Source organism: Triticum aestivum, chromosome 7B (genome assembly GCF_018294505.1).
Source record: "Triticum aestivum cultivar Chinese Spring chromosome 7B, IWGSC CS RefSeq v2.1, whole genome shotgun sequence".
In the NCBI taxonomy this organism is placed as follows: Eukaryota; Viridiplantae; Streptophyta; class Magnoliopsida; order Poales; family Poaceae; genus Triticum; species Triticum aestivum.
In genome coordinates this window covers 329,627,061-329,634,595 of record NC_057813.1, presented here as the reverse complement: position 1 = coordinate 329,634,595, position 7,535 = coordinate 329,627,061, and positions in this window count along the sequence as shown.

Sequence of the window (7,535 nt, the reverse complement as noted above, 5' to 3'; positions counted from 1 at the left end):
ATTGACTCATCAAGAGTAGGATGCATAGGATCAACATGAGGTGCACAAGGACTAGCAATGTACTTGTTCAAATGACATTGATTGAAAATCACAAGCATCTCATTTTTCCACTCATGGAAGTACTCTCCATCAAGTATAGGCACTCTATGTCTAAGACTCCCAATAGTAGACTCATCCATCTTCCTCCAATGGTGTTTAAACCAAAGCAATGGAGACCATATGAGCTCTGATACCAATTGAAAGGATCGAGAAGAGGTGTCTAGAGGGGGGTGATTAGACACTAAATACCAAAAGTTGCAGTTTTTAACTTCTTTAAGTTCAAGTGGAGTTTTGGCACAAGTTTAACAATCACAACACATATCAAGCAAGCATGCAAAGATTATATGGGCAGCGGAAAGTAAAGCATGCAAGTTGCAAGTATGTAAAGGGAAGGGTTTGGAGGATTCAAACGTAATTGGAGACACGGATGTTTTTGTCGTGGTTCCGATAGGTGGTGCTATCGTACATCCAGGTTGATGGAGACTTCAACCCACAAAGGGTAACGGTTGCGCAAGTCCACGGAGGGCTCCACCCACGAAGGGTCCACGAAGAAGCAACCTTGTCTATCCCAGCATGGCCATCGCCCACGAAGGACTTGCCTCACTAGCGGTAGACCTTCACGAAGTAGGCGATCTCCTTGCCCATACAAACTCCTTGGTTCAACTCCACAATCTTGTCAGAGGCTCCCAAGTGACACCTAGCCAATCTAGGAGACACCACTCTCCAAATCTCCGATACCAATTGAAAGGATCGAGAAAAGGTGTTTAGAGGGGGGTGATTAGACACTAAGTACCAAAAGTTGTAGTTTTTAACTTCTTTAAGTTTAAGTGGAGTTTAGGCACAAGTTTAACACTCACAATACATATCAAGCAAGCATGCAAAGAGTATATGAGAAGCGGAAAGTAAAGCATGCAACTTGCAAGTATGTAAAGGGAAGGGTTTGGAGGATTCAAACGCAATTGGAGACACGGATGTTTTTGTCGTGGTTCGGATAGGTGGTGCTATCGTACATCCACGTTGATGGAGACTTCAACCCACGAAGGGTAACGGTTGGCGAGTCCATGGAGGGTTCCACCCATGAAGGGTCCACGAAGAAGCAACCTTGTCTATCCCACCATGGCCGTCGCCCACGAAGGACTTGCCTCACTAGCGGTAGATCTTCACAAAGTAGGCGATCTCCTTGCCCTTACAAACTCCTTGGTTCAACTCCACAATCTTGTCGGAGGCTCCCAAGTGACACCTAGCCAATCTAGGAGACACCACTCTCCAAGAAGTAACAGATGGTGTGTTGGTGATGAACTCCTTGCTCTTGTGCTTCAAATGATAGTCTCCCTAACACTCAACTCTCTCTCACAGGATTTGGATTTGATGGAAAGAAGATTTGGGTGGAAAGCAACTTGGGGAAGGCTAGAGATCAAGATTCATATGGTAGGAATGGAGTATCTTGGACTCAACACAAGAGTAGGTGGTTCTCTCTCAGAAAATGTATGCTGGAAGTGTAGGTTCGTTCTGATGGCTCTCTCCACGAATGAAGAGTGGGTGGAGGGTATATATAGCCTCCACACAAAATCTAACCGTTACACACAACTTGCCAAACTCGGTGGGACCGAATTGGTAAACTCGGTCAAACCGATTCACCAAATCTAGTGACTGTTAGGATTTTCGGTGGGACCGACATGCAACTTGGTAGGACCGATATGGATAGGGTTAGGGCATAACGTAATCTCGGTGAGACTGGTTACACATACTCGGTGGGACCAATTTTGGTAATAAGCTAACCAGAGAGTTGGTCAGGCAAACTCGGTGAGACCGATTACACAAACTCGGTAGGACCGATTTTGGTAATAAGTTAACCAGAGAGTTTGCATTATAATCTCGGTAGTACCGATTGCACAAACTCGGTGACACCAACTTTAGTAATGGACATACACAGAGAGATTACAATCCCATCTCGGTGAGACCGAGATCCCTATCGGTGAGACCGATTTGCCTAGGGTTTGTGGCAGTGGCTAAGACATATGAACTCGGTGGCGCCGGATGGAAAGAATCGGTAGGGCCGAGTTAGACTTCTGGTTTAGGACATATGTGGATGTGAGAAAGTAGTTGAGGGTTTTGGATCATATCACTAAGCACTTTGAGCAAGCAAGCCATTAAGCAACACCTCATCCCCGTATTGGCTTTTCCTATAGACTCAATGTGATCTTGGATCACTAAAATAGAAAATGTAGAGTCTTGATCTTGGAGCTTGAGCCAATCCTTTGTCCTTAGCATTTTGAAGGGGTTCCACATCCTTTAGTCCATGCCACTCCATTGTTGAACTTGTCTGAAACATACTAGGTAAAAGTGTTAGTCCAATAACAGATATGTTGCCATTAATTACCAAAACCACCCAGGGAGCACTTGTGCTTCCACACGTTCATATTCATAGCCAACATTCACAATCAACAACTCAAATTCATATATACACAAGTTCAGCATGTTTATGCATCCAAATGATTGATAGATCACAAGAAAATATTCATAGATAATTCACAAAAAGATTCACATATATGCATGTTAGTTATGTTTATGCATCGAAATGATTGAGATCACAGAGAATATCATCCATGGACAAACTTTAATTACCTAGGGTACAGACTGCTAAATGGTGTTCAGTCCGAGGTACTTCTTGCTAAAATTAATGCGTGTACAAGTAAAATTTCATGTACATAAGAGGCAGCACAGACAATCTGAACTTTGGTTGTAGGTTTATCCTCGAGATAGTGGCCTCGATGCCGAGGGGCGAGGGAGTTTTGAGCAACTTGGACACTACTTTCATCCAACTTGTTTACTGGCTCACCTTGGTCTCGTTGCTTGCCAAAATTCTACATTGCAGACAAGAAAGGAGGCAGTCAATAAAATGAACCACCCAATTTTTTTGTGAAGTTCAACTAAAATGGAGCATCCCTGGTGTGCAGACTGATTAAGTGCCAGATGAATACATGCGTCAACCAACTTGTCTAGAATCTTTAGACTCCATGCCATATAGTTCGCTACCATATGTGCCGATAACCAAAAGGCAGAAGTTGGGACCAAATACTGGACTGCATTTTCTGGGCTATGAGTTAAGCAATATTTTTGGCGTTCACTCCTAATACTTGGAGTTTGACAACTGGTTGATGCCGGTTGATAATCGAATGAATATACACACTTCTTCTTGTCAACATTGATGATTGTCTGAGTGAACTTTTGAGTACATAGCAACAACATAAGTATCTCTCCATTAGTTCTTTGTGTGTTCTACTGAAATTGCCCAATGTAATGATTTGCCTGCGAGTTCAGGCTCCAAGTTACTCCTTTATGAAATCAGAAACAGTAGCACAATACCAAATTACCAATAGATATGACAAGCACAATAATCAGGATAAAGACCGGTACTAACCTATGTGAGGTAGGATATCAATTACTATTTCCTTTGACTGGAAGCCGAGATAAGCGACTGACAGGAAAGGAAGGAAGCAAGCAAGCCAAGACAAAGTGACCGACAGGAAGGGAAGGAAGCGGTTGAGGCAATGAAGTACCCAAAGTTTTTGTGCAGTTCCACCAAAATCGAGCATCCATGTTGGTACATATATTGAGAGAGTGAGATTAATGTAATAGTGGGATTAGTTGATGAAACATACACTAACAAATAGAAGACCCTCATTATCTTAATGGGTAAAGTTAGAAACATAGTAGTCTTGCTTAAAGAGAGGTATTACTTTATTTAATCAGTGCCAATTAGCTCAACACTCAAAGCATTAGCATGTATCATAGGTTGCAAACTTTAACCTGCAAAGATAAAGGAGTTTTTCATGACAGTAGCAACACAGTAGCACAATACATATATAGGTACAACAAACTAATATGGCTGAATGCCTTAGGCCGGTACCAACCTGAGCACAAAAGCTTATTCAAGTAGTCCCAGAAGATATGATGAAGCACTCACTGGAACCACTCAATAGTATATATTTTTGTGCACTTCAAATGTATGGTTGAAATAACTCTTGTTTACTAGTGGTGAGATTATATCGAAAGATTATCAAGAACTTCCAGCAGAGTTAAAGCACTGGCTGGCACACAGTTCATTGTATTCTCTTGTTTAGTTCCACTAAAATGTATGATTGGCACAACATGATCCCTATTTGCACAAGTAGGAACAAGGTGAAACCTTCATTAGCTTAGTGAGAAAGGATAGAAAGACAATAGCATTATTATGTCATGACCCTACCAAGATTCCCTCCCTGCTCCACCACATGATTCACCTCCACAGACACAGATATACACGTACATGATTCAACATAGGGTGCTACTAAAGATTTGTTTAACTCCGACAGGAAAATTAGGTAGCAATAAATTAGTGCTACTTAAGTACTCCTAATTAATTAAGTGACCTAGCAGGAGAGACAGCAGGAGTGGAAGGGCTCCCTGGAGGATCGTCTCACATGTAAGGGAGACATTGTCGGAGCCCGTGAATGGCCTCGAATGAGGCCTCGGCTTCAGCAAGATCACCTTGGCACTATTGATCGTGTAGAGCTGGGTCACACATGCATCTAGAATCCGGTTAATTAGTATGATGTGTTGTTAAGCCAAGTACTACTCTACTGCATTTCCCTATCTATCTCTACTCTATTATCTATTACTCTTGTACACTTACAAAAAACAAAGTTGGTGATCTTGATGTTAAGTGCATCTCGATGTTTCATGCAACGAACGAGCATCTTGCTGGTCTTCCAAGTAAATTAAGACTAGTAGCAACACAACAATACAATACCACTAGAAAGATGTCAGGATAACATAGGACGGTACCATCAAGTGATCTTCTTCATTTCCTCCTTCTTATTCTTCTTCTTCCTCTTCATGCTTTGTTTCTCTTTCTCCTCACCAGTTGCTCAAACCAAGTACATGATTGGCCTTCTATTTCTGAATTGGTTTTGTCAGTGAGGGAATACAAGTGTACTAGTAAACAATAGCATTATTTTCTCATGGCAGTCTAAAATAGAGATGAACGCATGCATTAACTATCACTCTTACGTAACGGAAGGTTATGGTGCCAATTTGGATGATGAAGATTGAAACATGGATCTACCTTTGTGCAGTTCCACCAAAATGAACCAATGTTTCCATTCTGACATTCCTGTTATACAGCTCAAAAGTCACTTCTTTTAAGGAGTATTTTATGCAGTGCACCAAAAGGTCCCAATAGCAACGAGGTGAAATAGATATCGCTGTTTGCACAAGAAGCAACAGAGGAAACAGTCAGAGTCTCAAACAATTACTAGCAAAAACAATTGGCTAAAATTGGCATGGCTTATAACAGTGGCATGGATTCATTTTACCTGGGGCATTAGATTAAGAACAGCTAAATATTTGCTATAAGGGCATGGGACAGTGGGTGCACCAGCAGTCCAGCACCATGTACCTAAACCGGGGCATAAAGTGGTGATTTAGAGTTTGTTGCCCCGAGAAACAAACATCCAAGAAACATATCTAGGTTGGTCCCATTTTTGTTCACTATAGACACCTACTCCTATGTGTGGATAGAAAATCAAGTCCTGGTCATACCACTGTGTAAAGGATTTTCCCTATATTTCCCTTTTCGTCCAAGAGACGGGTTGGATGACCAGTATGTACTACTTTCACCCATTTCCTTCCTATTTGTACCAAGTCCAATGTACATACTAAATTTCCCCCCTTTATTTTTTGTTTGAACCAAGTACAAGATTCGACTCCATGAAGTAGCTTTACCTCTAACAATTGAAAAAAATTAGGTGACATTGGACCATCCGATCGAGAGGTGCTGAGAGGTAGAAAATCATGCACATGCAACGCTGAGAGAGCTGGGGAAGTAGAGGTAGGCCGGTTTCGAAGGAAGATATACCTGAAGGTCATTAGGATGCGGATAGGTGGGCGGCGGGAGGCCGGATCCACCCACACTATGGCAATAATGAAGGGATCGGAGGACCTCCCGCGCTGGTGCTCGGCTAGAGAGAACGGTGGGCCGACAGTGGGTCTCCTCCCTCGCTGTCGACGACAGCCTAAACACTGCCCCTCCTCCCCTTCTCCGGCGAAGGGGGATACGTCTGGATATGTAACCAGCGGTGAGATAGAAAGATAGTGTTTACCACCGCTATCTTGTTTAGATCTGGAGAGGATGAGTGTGTGTGAATAGAGCAATCCTAGCAATCAAGCGCGGAGGCTCCGGCTATATATGTGTATGTATGTATGTATGTATGTATAGTGGGGTAGTTTTCTTTTTTCACTCCATCAAAACAATTGTTTAAAATTGTGTATGTGCCAGGTCGCCCTTTTCTTGAGTTCTTGATTATTTTTTGAGATAACTACCCGCTTATTCCAAGTGGTGTTACGTTGTGCCAGGTCGCACTTTGTATTGTTCAAGTCTGGTACTAGACCCTCTGTTAAGTGAACAACCACCATCTCATAAAATTTATGAACAAGCCCACGGCTAAAATTATCGGACACGTGGGCTACCCAAACATGCATTATTATTTATACTTTCTATGTGGGAGTATCCTCAAAACAAAATGTGAGAGTACAATCTTTATTGGGCCCCTTTGTAATTTGTGCTAAATTTTGACCAAAGATTTAACTGACAAAACGTTAGTGCGTGTTAACAAACATTATATCCTTTGGTTCGTATTTGAACTTAGTTTTCAATGATGTAATTTTTTGTGACATGCACGAACATTTTGTTAGCTAAATTTATAGTCAAAATTTGGCACAGATTTATCATAGGGACCAATAAACTAGGATGGAGTACTGTATATGACTAGCCGCTCTATCTACATGCGGGACATCAAAGCATCCAGGCCCGCGTGCCATCCACCAAATCACAGCGAGGTGCTACAGTCGAGACTCACCGGTCACTTCGGTGTGGCCGTCATGACCCGTCATATCACAAAAACCACACCTTTACTAGCAGTGGTAAAGTGGCCTCGAAGTTGGACTGGATGAAGCAACCATCATTTCCTCGAAACTCTCATTGAAGCCCTTTCTCCCGTTGAAGAAAACCTCACTCCAGGCTACTCACTTTTGCCATTTTTCTTCTGTACTGACGAAGGAAAGGTAGGCGAATCAGTGATGCTACTATATTTTCATTCCAAGAATCTTCTTTTTGCCAAGGACCGACTGATTCTCACTGCCTATTATTTTCTCGTTTTCATTGCGATTGTGGTTTCCTTTTGATTGCTTTTTGTTTGTCAGTTTATTGATGGATCCTGGAGCACTAGGCAAAGAGTTGCCAGTGGACAACCCACTCGAGGCAGAGATCTCCAGGAAGCGAGCACCGACCAACGAGTTGGCCATGTCGGGGCCAACCCATGGAGACGAAGAACTCCAAGAAACAAGCACTGGCCAAAGAGTTGACGACATTGGCGGACGAACTCCTCAAAGAAAGTTGGAAGAACAGCAAGGGCCCCACCATGCCTACCCCAGAAACACTAATGGCCACCTATAAG